The sequence below is a fragment of the Notothenia rossii genome (assembly GCF_949606895.1).
Source record: "Notothenia rossii genome assembly, contig: scaffold_37, whole genome shotgun sequence".
Lineage (NCBI taxonomy): Eukaryota > Metazoa > Chordata > Actinopteri > Perciformes > Nototheniidae > Notothenia > Notothenia rossii.
The window spans coordinates 1-18,665 of NW_027639749.1; positions in this window are offsets into that span (position 1 = coordinate 1).

Genomic DNA, 18,665 nt, shown 5'->3' on the forward strand with positions numbered 1-18,665 from the left:
TGAGACATGAAATAACATCTACAGATCAAGACGAAGCGAATGGAAGCGGTCCCAGCCTCGTAGCTGTGAACAGCTGTGATTGCGGGAAAATGCTGTTACAAAGATTTCTCAGTATATCTCCGGGACTTTTCACTGGCTTTACCACCGTCACAATGGACAAACGAGACATGAAATAACATCAACAGATCAAGACGAAGCGAATGGAAGTACCCCCGGATTCATAGCATGTGTAAATCGAGACGACAGATCTCTCTCTCCCCCGCCTGCTTGCGAGGGGGAGGGGCAGTTTACACACACACGCAGCTGCTGCATGCAGCAACGCACACACAGGGAGGAGATGGCAGAGAGAACGCACTCCCCTGAAAACTCCCCTTGAATTCCTCCAGACTCAGAAAATGTAAAAGTTCACTTTTTGGAGATCCATAGAAAAAGGGTGAAAATGATATTTTTTTTGCCACAGCATGGATTCGAACACGAGACCAACCGCATCCAGGGGCGAGCGTTAACGCAGTGAGCCACTGGACCTGAGTACTCAAACATGCCTGCTTGTGCAGCTTAGACACTCTGAATTCACTAAATGTACAACTTTTTCTCCATCAAAATGAACAAATGAGACATGAAATAACATCTACAGATCAAGACGAAGCGAATGGAAGCGGTCCCAGCCTCGTAGCTGTGAACAGCTGTGATCGCAGGAAAATGCTGTTCCAAAGATTTCTCAGTATATCTCCGGGACTTTTCCATGGCTTTACCACCGTCACAATGGACAAACGAGACATGAAATAACATCAACAGATCAAGAGGAAGCGAATGGAAGTACCCCCGGAGTCATAGCATGTATAAATCGAGACGACAGATCTCTCTCTCCCCCGCCTGCTTGCGAGGGGGAGTGGCAGTTTACACACACAAGCAGCTGCTGCATGCAGCAACGCACACACAGGGAGGAGATGGCAGAGAGAACGCACTCCCCTGAAAACTCACCTTGAATTCCTCAAGACTCAGAAAATGTAAAAGTTCACTTTTTGGAGATCCATAGAAAAAGGGTGAAAATGAAAAAAAGTATGCCACATCATGGATTCAAACACGCGACCAACCGCATCCAGGGGCGAGCGTTAACGCAGTGAGCCACTGGACCTGAGTACTCACACATGCCTGCTTGTGCAGCTTAGACACTCTGAATTCACTAAATGTACAACTTTTTCTCCATCAAAATGAACAAATGAGACATGAAATAACATCTACAGATCAAGACAAAGCGAATGGAAGCGTCCCAGCCTCGTAGCTGTGAACAGCTGTGATCGCAGGAAAATGCTGTTCCAAAGATTTCTCAGTATATCTCCGGGACTTTTCCATGGCTTTACCACCGTCACAATGGACAAACGAGACATGAAATAACATCAACAGATCAAGACGAAGCGAATAGAGGCGGTCCCAGCCTCGTAGCTGTGAACAGCTGTGATCGCAGGAAAATGCTGTTACAAAGATTTCTCAGTATATCTCCGGGACATTTCCCTGGCTTTACCACCGTCACAATGGACAAACGAGACATGAAATAACATCAACAGATCAAGACGAAGCGAATGGAAGTACCCCCGGAGTCATAGCATGTGTAAATCGAGACGAAAGATCTCTCTCTCCCCGCCTGCTTGCGAGGGGGAGGGGCAGTTTACACACACACGCAGCTGCTGCATGCAGCAACGCACACACAGGGAGGAGATGGCAGAGAGAACGCACTCCCCTGAAAACTCCCCTTGAATTCCTCCAGACTCAGAAAATGTAATCGTTCACTTTTTGGAGATCCATAGAAAAAGGGTGAAAATGAAAAAAAGTATGCCACAGCATGGATTTGAACACGCAACCAACCGCATCCAGGGGCGAGCGTTAACGCAGTGAGCCACTGGACCTGAGTACTCAAACATGCCTGCTTGTGCATCTTAGACACTCTGAATTCACTAAATGTACAACTTTTTCTCAATCAAAATGAACAAATGAGACATGAAATAAAATCTACAGATCAAGACGAAGCGAATGGAAGCGGTCCCAGCCTCGTAGCTGTGAACAGCTGTGATTGCAGGAAAATGCTGTTACAAAGATTTCTCAGTATATCTCCGGGACGTTTCCCTGGCTTTACCACCGTCACAATGGACAAACGAGACATGAAATAACATCAACAGATCAAGACGAAGCGAATGGAAGTACCCCCGGAGTCATAGCATGTGTAAATCGAGACGACAGATCTCTCTCTCCCCCGCCTGCTTGCGAGGGGGAGGGGCAGTTTACACACACACGCAGCTGCTGCATGCAGCAACGCACACACAGGGAGGAGATGGCAGAGAGAACGCACTCCCCTGAAAACTCCCCTTGAATTCCTCCAGACTCAGAAAATGTAAAAGTTCACTTTTTGGAGATCCATAGAAAAAGGGTGAAAATGAAAAAAAGTATGCCACAGCATGGATTCGAACACGCGACCAACCGCATCCAGGGGCGAGCGTTAACGCAGTGAGCCACTGGACCTGAGTACTCTAACATGCCTGCTTGTGCAGCTTAGACACTCTGAATTCACTAAATGTACAACTTTTTCTCCATCAAAATGAACAAATGAGACATGAAATAACATCTACAGATCAAGACGAAGCGAATAGAAGCGGTCCCAGCCTCGTAGCTGTGAACAGCTGTGATCGCAGGAAAATGCTGTTACAAAGATTTCTCAGTATATCTCCGGGACATTTCCCTGGCTTTACCACCGTCACAATGGACAAACGAGACATGAAATAACATCAACAGATCAAGACGAAGCGAATGGAAGTACCCCCGGAGTCATAGCATGTGTAAATCGAGACGAAAGATCTCTATCTCCCCGCCTGCTTGCGAGGGGGAGGGGCAGTTTACACACACACGCAGCTGCTGCATGCAGCAACGCACACACAGGGAGGAGATGGCAGAGAGAACGCACTCCCCTGAAAACTCCCCTTGAATTCCTCCAGACTCAGAAAATGTAAAAGTTCACTTTTTGGAGATCCATAGAAAAAGGGTGAAAATGAAAAAAAGTATGCCACAGCATGGATTTGAACACGCAACCAACCGCATCCAGGGGCGAGCGTTCACGCAGTGAGCCACTGGACCTGAGAACTCAAACATGCCTGCTTGTGCATCTTAGACACTCTGAATTCACTAAATGTACAACTTTTTCTCAATCAAAATGAACAAATGAGACATGAAATAAAATCTACAGATCAAGACGAAGCGAATGGAAGCGGTCCCAGCCTCGTAGCTGTGAACAGCTGTGATTGCAGGAAAATGCTGTTACAAAGATTTCTCAGTATATCTCCGGGACGTTTCCCTGGCTTTACCACCGTCACAATGGACAAACGAGACATGAAATAACATCAACAGATCAAGACGAAGCGAATGGAAGTACCCCCGGAGTCATAGCATGTGTAAATCGAGACGACAGATCTCTCTCTCCCCCGCCTGCTTGCGAGGGGGAGGGGCAGTTTACACACACACGCAGCTGCTGCATGCAGCAACGCACACACAGGGAGGAGATGGCAGAGAGAACGCACTCCCCTGAAAACTCCCCTTGAATTCCTCCAGACTCAGAAAATGTAAAAGTTCACTTTTTGGAGATCCATAGAAAAAGGGTGAAAATGATTTTTTTTTTGCCACAGCATGGATTCGAACACGAGACCAACCGCATCCAGGGGCGAGCGTTAACGCAGTGAGCCACTGGACCTGAGTACTCAAACATGCCTGCTTGTGCAGCTTAGACACTCTGAATTCACTAAATGTACAACTTTTTCTCCATCAAAATGAACAAATGAGACATGAAATAACATCTACAGATCAAGACGAAGCGAAGGGAAGCGGTCCCAGCCTCGTAGTTGTGAACAGCTGTGATCGCAGGAAAATGCTGTTATAAAGATTTATCAGTATATCTCCGGGATATTTCCCTGGCTTTACCACCGTCCAAATGGACAAACGAGACATGAAATAACATCAACAGATCAAGACGAAGCGAATGGAAGTACCCCCGGAGTCATAGCATGTGTAAATCGAGACGAAAGATCTCTCTCTCCCCCGCCTGCTTGTGAGGGGGAGGGGCAGTTTACACACACACGCAGCTGCTGCATGCAGCAACGCACACACAGGGAGGAGATGGCAGAGAGAACGCACTCCCCTGAAAACTCCCCTTGAATTCCTCCAGACTCAGAAAATGTAAAAGTTCACTTTTTGGAGATCCATAGAAAAAGGGTGAAAATGAAAAAAAGTATGCCACAGCATGGATTCGAACACGCGACCAACCGCATCCAGGGGCGAGCGTTAACGCAGTGAGCCACTGGACCTGAGTACTCTAACATGCCTGCTTTTGCAGCTTAGACACTCTGAATTCACTAAATGTACAACTTTTTCTCAATCAAAATGAACAAATGAGACATGAAATAACATCTACAGATCAAGACGAAGCGAATGGAAGCGGTCCCAGCCTCGTAGCTGTGAACAGCTGTGATTGCAGGAAAATGCTGTTACAAAGATTTCTCAGTATATCTCCGGGACGTTTCCCTGGCTTTACCACCGTCACAATGGACAAACGAGACATGAAATAACATCAACAGATCAAGACGAAGCGAATGGAAGTACCCCCGGAGTCATAGCATGTGTAAATCGAGACGAAAGATCTCTCTCTCCCCTGCCTGCTTGCGAGGGGGAGGGGCAGTTTACACACACACGCAGCTGCTGCATGCAGCAACGCACACACAGGGAGGAGATGGCAGAGAGAACGCACTCCCCTGAAAACTCCCCTTGAATTCCTCCAGACTCAGAAAATGTAAAAGTTCACTTTTTGGAGATCCATAGAAAAAGGGTGAAAATGAAAAAAAGTATGCCTCAGCATGGATTCGAACACGAGACCAACCGCATCCAGGGGCGAGCGTTAACGCAGTGAGCCACTGGACCTGAGTACTCAAACATGCCTGCTTGTGCATCTTAGACACTCTGAATTCACTAAATGTACAACTTTTTCTCAATCAAAATGAACAAATGAGACATGAAATAACATCTACAGATCAAGACGAAGCGAATAGAAGCGGTCCCAGCCTCGTAGCTGTGAACAGCTGTGATTGCAGGAAAATGCTGTTACAAAGATTTCTCAGTATATCTCCGGGACGTTTCCCTGGCTTTACCACCGTCACAATGGACAAACGAGACATGAAATACCATCAACAGATCAAGACGAAGCGAATGGAAGTACCCCCGGAGTCATAGCATGTGTAAATCGAGACGACAGATCTCTCTCTCCCCCGCCTGCTTGCGAGGGGGAGGGGCAGTTTACACACACACGCAGCTGCTGCATGCAGCAACGCACACACAGGGAGGAGATGGCAGAGAGAACGCACTCCCCTGAAAACTCCCCTTGAATTCCTCAAGACTCAGAAAATGTAAAAGTTCACTTTTTGGAGATCCATAGAAAAAGGGTGAAAATGAAAAAAAGTATGCCACATCATGGATTCAAACACGCGACCAACCGCATCCAGGGGCGAGCGTTAACGCAGTGAGCCACTGGACCTGAGTACTCACACATGCCTGCTTGTGCAGCTTAGACACTCTGAATTCACTAAATGTACAACTTTTTCTCCATCAAAATGAACAAATGAGACATGAAATAACATCTACAGATCAAGACAAAGCGAATGGAAGCGGTCCCAGCCTCGTAGCTGTGAACAGCTGTGATCGCAGGAAAATGCTGTTCCAAAGATTTCTCAGTATATCTCCGGGACTTTTCCATGGCTTTACCACTGTCACAATGGACAAACGAGACATGAAATAACATCAACAGATCAAGACGAAGCGAATGGAAGTACCCCCGGAGTCATAGCATGTGTAAATCGAGACGAAAGATCTCTCTCTCCCCTGCCTGCTTGCGAGGGGGAGGGGCAGTTTACACACACACGCAGCTGCTGCATGCAGCAACGCACACACAGGGAGGAGATGGCAGAGAGAACGCACTCCCCTGAAAACTCCCCTTGAATTCCTCCAGACTCAGAACATGTAAAAGTTCACTTTTTGGAGATCCATAGAAAAAGGGTGAAAATGAAAAAAAGTATGCCTCAGCATGGATTCGAACACGAGACCAACCACATCCAGGGGCGAGCGTTAACGCAGTGAGCCACTGGACCTGAGTACTCAAACATGCCTGCTTGTGCATCTTAGACACTCTGAATTCACTAAATGTACAACTTTTTCTCAATCAAAATGAACAAATGAGACATGAAATAACATCTACAGATCAAGACGAAGCGAATGGAAGCGGTCCCAGCCTCGTAGCTGTGAACAGCTGTGATTGCGGGAAAATGCTGTTACAAAGATTTCTCAGTATATCTCCGGGACTTTTCACTGGCTTTACCACCGTCACAATGGACAAACGAGACATGAAATAACATCAACAGATCAAGACGAAGCGAATGGAAGTACCCCCGGATTCATAGCATGTGTAAATCGAGACGACAGATCTCTCTCTCCCCCGCCTGCTTGCGAGGGGGAGGGGCAGTTTACACACACACGCAGCTGCTGCATGCAGCAACGCACACACAGGGAGGAGATGGCAGAGAGAACGCACTCCCCTGAAAACTCCCCTTGAATTCCTCCAGACTCAGAAAATGTAAAAGTTCACTTTTTGGAGATCCATAGAAAAAGGGTGAAAATGATATTTTTTTTGCCACAGCATGGATTCGAACACGAGACCAACCGCATCCAGGGGCGAGCGTTAACGCAGTGAGCCACTGGACCTGAGTACTCAAACATGCCTGCTTGTGCAGCTTAGACACTCTGAATTCACTAAATGTACAACTTTTTCTCCATCAAAATGAACAAATGAGACATGAAATAACATCTACAGATCAAGACGAAGCGAATGGAAGCGGTCCCAGCCTCGTAGCTGTGAACAGCTGTGATCGCAGGAAAATGCTGTTATAAAGATTTATCAGTATATCTCCGGGATATTTCCCTGGCTTTACCACCGTCCAAATGGACAAACGAGACATGAAATAACATCAACAGATCAAGACGAAGCGAATGAAAGTACCCCCGGAGTCATAGCATGTGTAAATCGAGACGAAATATCTCTCTCTCCCCCGCCTGCTTGCGAGGGGGAGGGGCAGTTTACACACACACGCAGCTGCTGCATGCAGCAACGCACACACAGGGAGGAGATGGCAGAGAGAACGCACTCCCCTGAAAACTCCCCTTGAATTCCTCCAGACTCAGAAAATGTAAAAGTTCACTTTTTGGAGATCCATAGAAAAAGGGTGAAAATGAAAAAAAGTATGCCACAGCATAGATTCGAACACGCGACCAACCGCATCCAGGGGCGAGCGTTAACGCAGTGAGCCACTGGACCTGAGTACTCTAACATGCCTGCTTGTGCAGCTTAGACACTCTGAATTCACTAAATGTACAACTTTTTCTCCATCAAAATGAACAAATGAGACATGAAATAACATCTACAGATCAAGACGAAGCGAATAGAAGCGGTCCCAGCCTCGTAGCTGTGAACAGCTGTGATCGCAGGAAAATGCTGTTATAAAGATTTATCAGTATATCTCCGGGATATTTCCCTGGCTTTACCACCTTCCAAATGGACAAACGAGACATGAAATAACATCAACAGATCAAGACGAAGCGAATGGAAGTACCCCCGGAGTCATAGCATGTGTAAATCGAGACGAAAGATCTCTCTCTCCCCCGCCTGCTTGCGAGGGGGAGTGGCAGTTTACACACACACGCAGCTGCTGCATGCAGCAACGCACACACAGGGAGGAGATGGCAGAGAGAACGCACTCCCCTGAAAACTCCCCTTGAATTCCTCCAGACTCAGAAAATGTAAAAGTTCACTTTTTGGAGATCCATAGAAAAAGGGTGAAAATGAAAAAAAGTATGCCACAGCATGGATTCGAACACGCGACCAACCGCATCCAGGGGCGAGCGTTAACGCAGTGAGCCACTGGACCTGAGTACTCTAACATGCCTGCTTGTGCAGCTTAGACACTCTGAATTCACTAAATGTACAACTTGTTCTCCATCAAAATGAACAAATGAGACATGAAATAACATCTACAGATCAAGACGAAGCGAATAGAGGCGGTCCCAGCCTCGTAGCTGTGAACAGCTGTGATCGCAGGAAAATGCTGTTACAAAGATTTCTCAGTATATCTCCGGGACATTTCCCTGGCTTTACCACCGTCACAATGGACAAACGAGACATGAAATAACATCAACAGATCAAGACGAAGCGAATGGAAGTACCCCCGGAGTCATAGCATGTGTAAATCGAGACGAAAGATCTCTCTCTCCCCGCCTGCTTGCGAGGGGGAGGGGCAGTTTACACACACACGCAGCTGCTGCATGCAGCAACGCACACACAGGGAGGAGATGGCAGAGAGAACGCACTCCCCTGAAAACTCCCCTTGAATTCCTCCAGACTCAGAAAATGTAAAAGTTCACTTTTTGGAGATCCATAGAAAAAGGGTGAAAATGAAAAAAAGTATGCCACAGCATGGATTTGAACACGCAACCAACCGCATCCAGGGGCGAGCGTTAACGCAGTGAGCCACTGGACCTGAGTACTCAAACATGCCTGCTTGTGCATCTTAGACACTCTGAATTCACTAAATGTACAACTTTTTCTCAATCAAAATGAACAAATGAGACATGAAATAAAATCTACAGATCAAGACGAAGCGAATGGAAGCGGTCCCAGCCTCGTAGCTGTGAACAGCTGTGATTGCAGGAAAATGCTGTTACAAAGATTTCTCAGTATATCTCCGGGACGTTTCCCTGGCTTTACCACCGTCACAATGGACAAACGAGACATGAAATAACATCAACAGATCAAGACGAAGCGAATGGAAGTACCCCCGGAGTCATAGCATGTGTAAATCGAGACGACAGATCTCTCTCTCCCCCGCCTGCTTGCGAGGGGGAGGGGCAGTTTACACACACACGCAGCTGCTGCATGCAGCAACGCACACACAGGGAGGAGATGGCAGAGAGAACGCACTCCCCTGAAAACTCCCCTTGAATTCCTCCAGACTCAGAAAATGTAAAAGTTCACTTTTTGGAGATCCATAGAAAAAGGGTGAAAATGAAAAAAAGTATGCCACAGCATGGATTCGAACACGCGACCAACCGCATCCAGGGGCGAGCGTTAACGCAGTGAGCCACTGGACCTGAGTACTCTAACATGCCTGCTTGTGCAGCTTAGACACTCTGAATTCACTAAATGTACAACTTTTTCTCCATCAAAATGAACAAATGAGACATGAAATAACATCTACAGATCAAGACGAAGCGAATAGAAGCGGTCCCAGCCTCGTAGCTGTGAACAGCTGTGATCGCAGGAAAATGCTGTTACAAAGATTTCTCAGTATATCTCCGGGACATTTCCCTGGCTTTACCACCGTCACAATGGACAAACGAGACATGAAATAACATCAACAGATCAAGACGAAGCGAATGGAAGTACCCCCGGAGTCATAGCATGTGTAAATCGAGACGAAAGATCTCTATCTCCCCGCCTGCTTGCGAGGGGGAGGGGCAGTTTACACACACACGCAGCTGCTGCATGCAGCAACGCACACACAGGGAGGAGATGGCAGAGAGAACGCACTCCCCTGAAAACTCCCCTTGAATTCCTCCAGACTCAGAAAATGTAAAAGTTCACTTTTTGGAGATCCATAGAAAAAGGGTGAAAATGAAAAAAAGTATGCCACAGCATGGATTTGAACACGCAACCAACCGCATCCAGGGGCGAGCGTTAACGCAGTGAGCCACTGGACCTGAGAACTCAAACATGCCTGCTTGTGCATCTTAGACACTCTGAATTCACTAAATGTACAACTTTTTCTCAATCAAAATGAACAAATGAGACATGAAATAAAATCTACAGATCAAGACGAAGCGAATGGAAGCGGTCCCAGCCTCGTAGCTGTGAACAGCTGTGATTGCAGGAAAATGCTGTTACAAAGATTTCTCAGTATATCTCCGGGACGTTTCCCTGGCTTTACCACCGTCACAATGGACAAACGAGACATGAAATAACATCAACAGATCAAGACGAAGCGAATGGAAGTACCCCCGGAGTCATAGCATGTGTAAATCGAGACGACAGATCTCTCTCTCCCCCGCCTGCTTGCGAGGGGGAGGGGCAGTTTACACACACACGCAGCTGCTGCATGCAGCAACGCACACACAGGGAGGAGATGGCAGAGAGAACGCACTCCCCTGAAAACTCCCCTTGAATTCCTCCAGACTCAGAAAATGTAAAAGTTCACTTTTTGGAGATCCATAGAAAAAGGGTGAAAATGATTTTTTTTTTGCCACAGCATGGATTCGAACACGAGACCAACCGCATCCAGGGGCGAGCGTTAACGCAGTGAGCCACTGGACCTGAGTACTCAAACATGCCTGCTTGTGCAGCTTAGACACTCTGAATTCACTAAATGTACAACTTTTTCTCCATCAAAATGAACAAATGAGACATGAAATAACATCTACAGATCAAGACGAAGCGAAGGGAAGCGGTCCCAGCCTCGTAGTTGTGAACAGCTGTGATCGCAGGAAAATGCTGTTATAAAGATTTATCAGTATATCTCCGGGATATTTCCCTGGCTTTACCACCGTCCAAATGGACAAACGAGACATGAAATAACATCAACAGATCAAGACGAAGCGAATGGAAGTACCCCCGGAGTCATAGCATGTGTAAATCGAGACGAAAGATCTCTCTCTCCCCCGCCTGCTTGTGAGGGGGAGGGGCAGTTTACACACACACGCAGCTGCTGCATGCAGCAACGCACACACAGGGAGGAGATGGCAGAGAGAACGCACTCCCCTGAAAACTCCCCTTGAATTCCTCCAGACTCAGAAAATGTAAAAGTTCACTTTTTGGAGATCCATAGAAAAAGGGTGAAAATGAAAAAAAGTATGCCACAGCATGGATTCGAACACGCGACCAACCGCATCCAGGGGCGAGCGTTAACGCAGTGAGCCACTGGACCTGAGTACTCTAACATGCCTGCTTTTGCAGCTTAGACACTCTGAATTCACTAAATGTACAACTTTTTCTCAATCAAAATGAACAAATGAGACATGAAATAACATCTACAGATCAAGACGAAGCGAATGGAAGCGGTCCCAGCCTCGTAGCTGTGAACAGCTGTGATTGCAGGAAAATGCTGTTACAAAGATTTCTCAGTATATCTCCGGGACGTTTCCCTGGCTTTACCACCGTCACAATGGACAAACGAGACATGAAATAACATCAACAGATCAAGACGAAGCGAATGGAAGTACCCCCGGAGTCATAGCATGTGTAAATCGAGACGAAAGATCTCTCTCTCCCCTGCCTGCTTGCGAGGGGGAGGGGCAGTTTACACACACACGCAGCTGCTGCATGCAGCAACGCACACACAGGGAGGAGATGGCAGAGAGAACGCACTCCCCTGAAAACTCCCCTTGAATTCCTCCAGACTCAGAAAATGTAAAAGTTCACTTTTTGGAGATCCATAGAAAAAGGGTGAAAATGAAAAAAAGTATGCCTCAGCATGGATTCGAACACGAGACCAACCGCATCCAGGGGCGAGCGTTAACGCAGTGAGCCACTGGACCTGAGTACTCAAACATGCCTGCTTGTGCATCTTAGACACTCTGAATTCACTAAATGTACAACTTTTTCTCAATCAAAATGAACAAATGAGACATGAAATAACATCTACAGATCAAGACGAAGCGAATAGAAGCGGTCCCAGCCTCGTAGCTGTGAACAGCTGTGATTGCAGGAAAATGCTGTTACAAAGATTTCTCAGTATATCTCCGGGACGTTTCCCTGGCTTTACCACCGTCACAATGGACAAACGAGACATGAAATACCATCAACAGATCAAGACGAAGCGAATGGAAGTACCCCCGGAGTCATAGCATGTGTAAATCGAGACGACAGATCTCTCTCTCCCCCGCCTGCTTGCGAGGGGGAGGGGCAGTTTACACACACACGCAGCTGCTGCATGCAGCAACGCACACACAGGGAGGAGATGGCAGAGAGAACGCACTCCCCTGAAAACTCCCCTTGAATTCCTCCAGACTCAGAAAATGTAAAAGTTCACTTTTTGGAGATCCATAGAAAAAGGGTGAAAATGAAAAAAAGTATGCCACAGCATGGATTTGAATACGCGACCAACCGCATCCAGGGGCGAGCGTTAACGCAGTGAACCACTGGACCTGAGTACTCAAACATGCCTACTTGTGCAGCTTAGACACTCTGAATTCACTAAATGTACAACTTTTTCTCCATCAAAATGAACAAATTATACATGAAATAACATCTACAGATCAAGACGAAGCGAATGGAAGCGGTCCCAGCCTCGTAGCTGTGAACAGCTGTGATCGCAGGAAAATGCTGTTTCAAAGATTTCTCAGTATATCTCCGGGACATTTCCCTGGCTTTACCACCGTCACAATGGACAAACGAGACATAAAATAACATCAACAGATCAAGACGAAGCGAATGGAAGTACCCCCGGAGTCATAGCATGTGTAAATCGAGACGAAAGATCTCTCTCTCCCCCGCCTGCTTGCGAGGGGGAGGGGCAGTTTACACACACACGCAGCTGCTGCATGCAGCAACGCACACACAGGGAGGAGATGGCAGAGAGAACGCACTCCCCTGAAAACTCCCCTTGAATTCCTCCAGACTCAGAAAATGTAAAAGTTCACTTTTTGGAGATCCATAGAAAAAGGGTGAAAATGAAAAAAAGTATGCCACAGCATGGATTCGAACACGCGACCAACCGCATCCAGGGGCGAGCGTTAACGCAGTGAGCCACTGGACCTGAGTACTCAAACATGCCTGCTTGTGCATCTTAGACACTCTGAATTCACTAAATGTACAACTTTTTCTCAATCAAAATGAACAAATGAGACATGAAATAACATCTACAGATCAAGACGAAGCGAATGGAAGCGGTCCCAGCCTCGTAGCTGTGAACAGCTGTGATTGCAGGTAAATGCTGTTACAAAGATTTCTCAGTATATCTCCGGGACTTTTTCCTGGCTTTACCACCGTCACAATGGACAAACGAGACATGAAATAACATAAACAGATCAAGACGAAGCGAATGGAAGTACCCCCGGAGTCATAGCATGTGTAAATCGAGACGAAAGATCTCTCTCTCCCCCGCCTGCTTGCGAGGGGGAGGGGCAGTTTACACACACACGCAGCTGCTGCATGCAGCAACGCACACACAGGGAGGAGATGGCAGAGAGAACGCACTCCCCTGAAAACTCCCCTTGAATTCCTCCAGACTCAGAAAATGTAAAAGTTCACTTTTTGGAGATCCATAGAAAAAGGGTGAAAATGAAAAAAAGTATGCCTCAGCGTGGATTCGAACACGAGACCAACCGCATCCAGGGGCGAGCGTTAACGCAGTGAGCCACTGGACCTGAGTACTCAAACATGCCTGCTTGTGCATCTTAGACACTCTGAATTCACTAAATGTACAACTTTTTCTCAATCAAAATGAACAAATGAGACATGAAATAACATCTACAGATCAAGACGAAGCGAATGGAAGCGGTCCCAGCCTCGTAGCTGTGAACAGCTGTGATTGCGGGAAAATGCTGTTACAAAGATTTCTCAGTATATCTCCGGGACTTTTCACTGGCTTTACCACCGTCACAATGGACAAACGAGACATGAAATAACATCAACAGATCAAGACGAAGCGAATGGAAGTACCCCCGGAGTCATAGCATGTGTAAATCGAGACGACAGATCTCTCTCTCCCCCGCCTGCTTGCGAGGGGGAGGGGCAGTTTACACACACACGCAGCTGCTGCATGCAGCAACGCACACACAGGGAGGAGATGGCAGAGAGAACGCACTCCCCTGAAAACTCCCCTTGAATTCCTCCAGACTCAGAAAATGTAAAAGTTCACTTTTTGGAGATCCATAGAAAAAGGGTGAAAATGAAAAAAAGTATGCCACAGCATGGATTCGAACACGCGACCAACCGCATCCAGGGGCGAGCGTTAACGCAGTGAGCCACTGGACCTGAGTACTCTAACATGCCTGCTTGTGCAGCTTAGACACTCTGAATTCACTAAATGTACAACTTTTTCTCCATCAAAATGAACAAATGAGACATGAAATAACATCTACAGATCAAGACGAAGCGAATAGAAGCGGTCCCAGCCTCGTAGCTGTGAACAGCTGTGATCGCAGGAAAATGCTGTTACAAAGATTTCTCAGTATATCTCCGGGACATTTCCCTGGCTTTACCACCGTCACAATGGACAAACGAGACATGAAATAACATCAACAGATCAAGACGAAGCGAATGGAAGTACCCCCGGAGTCATAGCATGTGTAAATCGAGACGAAAGATCTCTATCTCCCCGCCTGCTTGCGAGGGGGAGGGGCAGTTTACACACACACGCAGCTGCTGCATGCAGCAACGCACACACAGGGAGGAGATGGCAGAGAGAACGCACTCCCCTGAAAACTCCCCTTGAATTCCTCCAGACTCAGAAAATGTAAAAGTTCACTTTTTGGAGATCCATAGAAAAAGGGTGAAAATGAAAAAAAGTATGCCACAGCATGGATTTGAACACGCAACCAACCGCATCCAGGGGCGAGCGTTAACGCAGTGAGCCACTGGACCTGAGAACTCAAACATGCCTGCTTGTGCATCTTAGACACTCTGAATTCACTAAATGTACAACTTTTTCTCAATCAAAATGAACAAATGAGACATGAAATAAAATCTACAGATCAAGACGAAGCGAATGGAAGCGGTCCCAGCCTCGTAGCTGTGAACAGCTGTGATTGCAGGAAAATGCTGTTACAAAGATTTCTCAGTATATCTCCGGGACGTTTCCCTGGCTTTACCACCGTCACAATGGACAAACGAGACATGAAATAACATCAACAGATCAAGACGAAGCGAATGGAAGTACCCCCGGAGTCATAGCATGTGTAAATCGAGACGACAGATCTCTCTCTCCCCCGCCTGCTTGCGAGGGGGAGGGGCAGTTTACACACACACGCAGCTGCTGCATGCAGCAACGCACACACAGGGAGGAGATGGCAGAGAGAACGCACTCCCCTGAAAACTCCCCTTGAATTCCTCCAGACTCAGAAAATGTAAAAGTTCACTTTTTGGAGATCCATAGAAAAAGGGTGAAAATGATTTTTTTTTTGCCACAGCATGGATTCGAACACGAGACCAACCGCATCCAGGGGCGAGCGTTAACGCAGTGAGCCACTGGACCTGAGTACTCAAACATGCCTGCTTGTGCAGCTTAGACACTCTGAATTCACTAAATGTACAACTTTTTCTCCATCAAAATGAACAAATGAGACATGAAATAACATCTACAGATCAAGACGAAGCGAAGGGAAGCGGTCCCAGCCTCGTAGTTGTGAACAGCTGTGATCGCAGGAAAATGCTGTTATAAAGATTTATCAGTATATCTCCGGGATATTTCCCTGGCTTTACCACCATCCAAATGGACAAACGAGACATGAAATAACATCAACAGATCAAGACGAAGCGAATGGAAGTACCCCCGGAGTCATAGCATGTGTAAATCGAGACGAAAGATCTCTCTCTCCCCCGCCTGCTTGTGAGGGGGAGGGGCAGTTTACACACACACGCAGCTGCTGCATGCAGCAACGCACACACAGGGAGGAGATGGCAGAGAGAACGCACTCCCCTGAAAACTCCCCTTGAATTCCTCCAGACTCAGAAAATGTAAAAGTTCACTTTTTGGAGATCCATAGAAAAAGGGTGAAAATGAAAAAAAGTATGCCACAGCATGGATTCGAACACGCGACCAACCGCATCCAGGGGCGAGCGTTAACGCAGTGAGCCACTGGACCTGAGTACTCTAACATGCCTGCTTTTGCAGCTTAGACACTCTGAATTCACTAAATGTACAACTTTTTCTCAATCAAAATGAACAAATGAGACATGAAATAACATCTACAGATCAAGACGAAGCGAATGGAAGCGGTCCCAGCCTCGTAGCTGTGAACAGCTGTGATTGCAGGAAAATGCTGTTACAAAGATTTCTCAGTATATCTCCGGGACGTTTCCCTGGCTTTACCACCGTCACAATGGACAAACGAGACATGAAATAACATCAACAGATCAAGACGAAGCGAATGGAAGTACCCCCGGAGTCATAGCATGTGTAAATCGAGACGAAAGATCTCTCTCTCCCCTGCCTGCTTGCGAGGGGGAGGGGCAGTTTACACACACACGCAGCTGCTGCATGCAGCAACGCACACACAGGGAGGAGATGGCAGAGAGAACGCACTCCCCTGAAAACTCCCCTTGAATTCCTCCAGACTCAGAAAATGTAAAAGTTCACTTTTTGGAGATCCATAGAAAAAGGGTGAAAATGAAAAAAAGTATGCCACAGCATGGATTTGAATACGCGACCAACCGCATCCAGGGGCGAGCGTTAACGCAGTGAACCACTGGACCTGAGTACTCAAACATGCCTACTTGTGCAGCTTAGACACTCTGAATTCACTAAATGTACAACTTTTTCTCCATCAAAATGAACAAATTATACATGAAATAACATCTACAGATCAAGACGAAGCGAATGGAAGCGGTCCCAGCCTCGTAGCTGTGAACAGCTGTGATCGCAGGAAAATGCTGTTTCAAAGATTTCTCAGTATATCTCCGGGACATTTCCCTGGCTTTACCACCGTCACAATGGACAAACGAGACATAAAATAACATCAACAGATCAAGACGAAGCGAATGGAAGTACCCCCGGAGTCATAGCATGTGTAAATCGAGACGAAAGATCTCTCTCTCCCCCGCCTGCTTGCGAGGGGGAGGGGCAGTTTACACACACACGCAGCTGCTGCATGCAGCAACGCACACACAGGGAGGAGATGGCAGAGAGAACGCACTCCCCTGAAAACTCCCCTTGAATTCCTCCAGACTCAGAAAATGTAAAAGTTCACTTTTTGGAGATCCATAGAAAAAGGGTCAAAATGATTTTTTTTTTGCCACAGCATGGATTCGAACACGCGACCAACCGCATCCAGGGGCGAGCGTTAACGCAGTGAGCCACTGGACCTGAGTACTCAAACATGCCTGCTTGTGCATCTTAGACACTCTGAATTCACTAAATGTACAACTTTTTCTCAATCAAAATGAACAAATGAGACATGAAATAACATCTACAGATCAAGACGAAGCGAATGGAAGCGGTCCCAGCCTCGTAGCTGTGAACAGCTGTGATTGCAGGAAAATGCTGTTACAAAGATTTATCAGTATATCTCCGGGACTTTTCCCTGGCTTTACCACCGTCCAAATGGACAAACGAGACATGAAATAACATCAACAGATCAAGACGAAGCGAATGGAAGTACCCCCGGAGTCATAGCATGTGTAAATCGAGACGAAAGATCTCTCTCTCCCCCGCCTGCTTGCGAGGGGGAGGGGCAGTTTACACACACACGCAGCTGCTGCATGCAGCAACGCACACACAGGGAGGAGATGGCAGAGAGAACGCACTCCCCTGAAAACTCCCCTTGAATTCCTCCAGACTCAGAAAAGGTAAAAGTTCACTTTTTGGAGATCCATAGAAAAAGGGTGAACATGAATTTTGTTTTGCCACAGCATGGATTCGAACACGCGACCAACCGCATCCAGGGGCGAGCGTTAATGCAGTGAGCCACTGGACCTGAGTACTCAAACATGCCTGCTTGTGCATCTTAGACACTCTGAATTCACTAAATGTACAACTTTTTCTCAATCAAAATGAACAAATGAGACATGAAATAACATCTACAGATCCAGACGAAGCGAATGGAAGCGGTCCCAGCCTCGTAGCTGTGAACAGCTGTGATTGCAGGAAAATGCTGTTACAAAGATTTCTCAGTATATCTCAGGGACTTTTCCCTGGCTTTACCACCGTCACAATGGACAAACGAGACATGAAATAACATCAACAGATCAAGACGAAGCGAATGGAAGTACCCCCGGAGTCAGAGCATGTGTAAATCGAGACGACAGATCTCTCTCTCCCCCGCCTGCTTGCGAGGGGGAGGGGCAGTTTACACACACACGCAGCTGCTGCATGCAGCAACGCACACACAGGGAGGAGATGGCAGAGAGAACGCACTCCCCTGAAAACTCCCCTTGAATTCCTCCAGACTCAGAAAATGTAAAAGTTCACTTTTTGGAGATCCATAGAAAAAGGGTGAAAATGATTTTTTTTTTGCCACAGCATGGATTCGAACACGCGACCAACCGCATCCAGGGGCGAGCGTTAACGCAGTGAGCCACTGGACCTGAGTACTCAAACATGCCTGCTTGTGCATCTTAGACACTCTGAATTCACTAAATGTACAACTTTTTCTCCATCAAAATGAACAAATGAGACATGAAATAACATCTACAGATCAAGACGAAGCGAATGGAAGCGGTCCCAGCCTCGTAGCTGTGAACAGCTGTGATCGCAGGAAAATGCTGTTATAAAGATTTCTCAGTATATCTCCGGGACTTTTCCCTGGCTTTACCACCGTTACAATGGACAAACGAGACATGAAATAACATCAACAGATCAAGACAAAGCGAATGGAAGTAC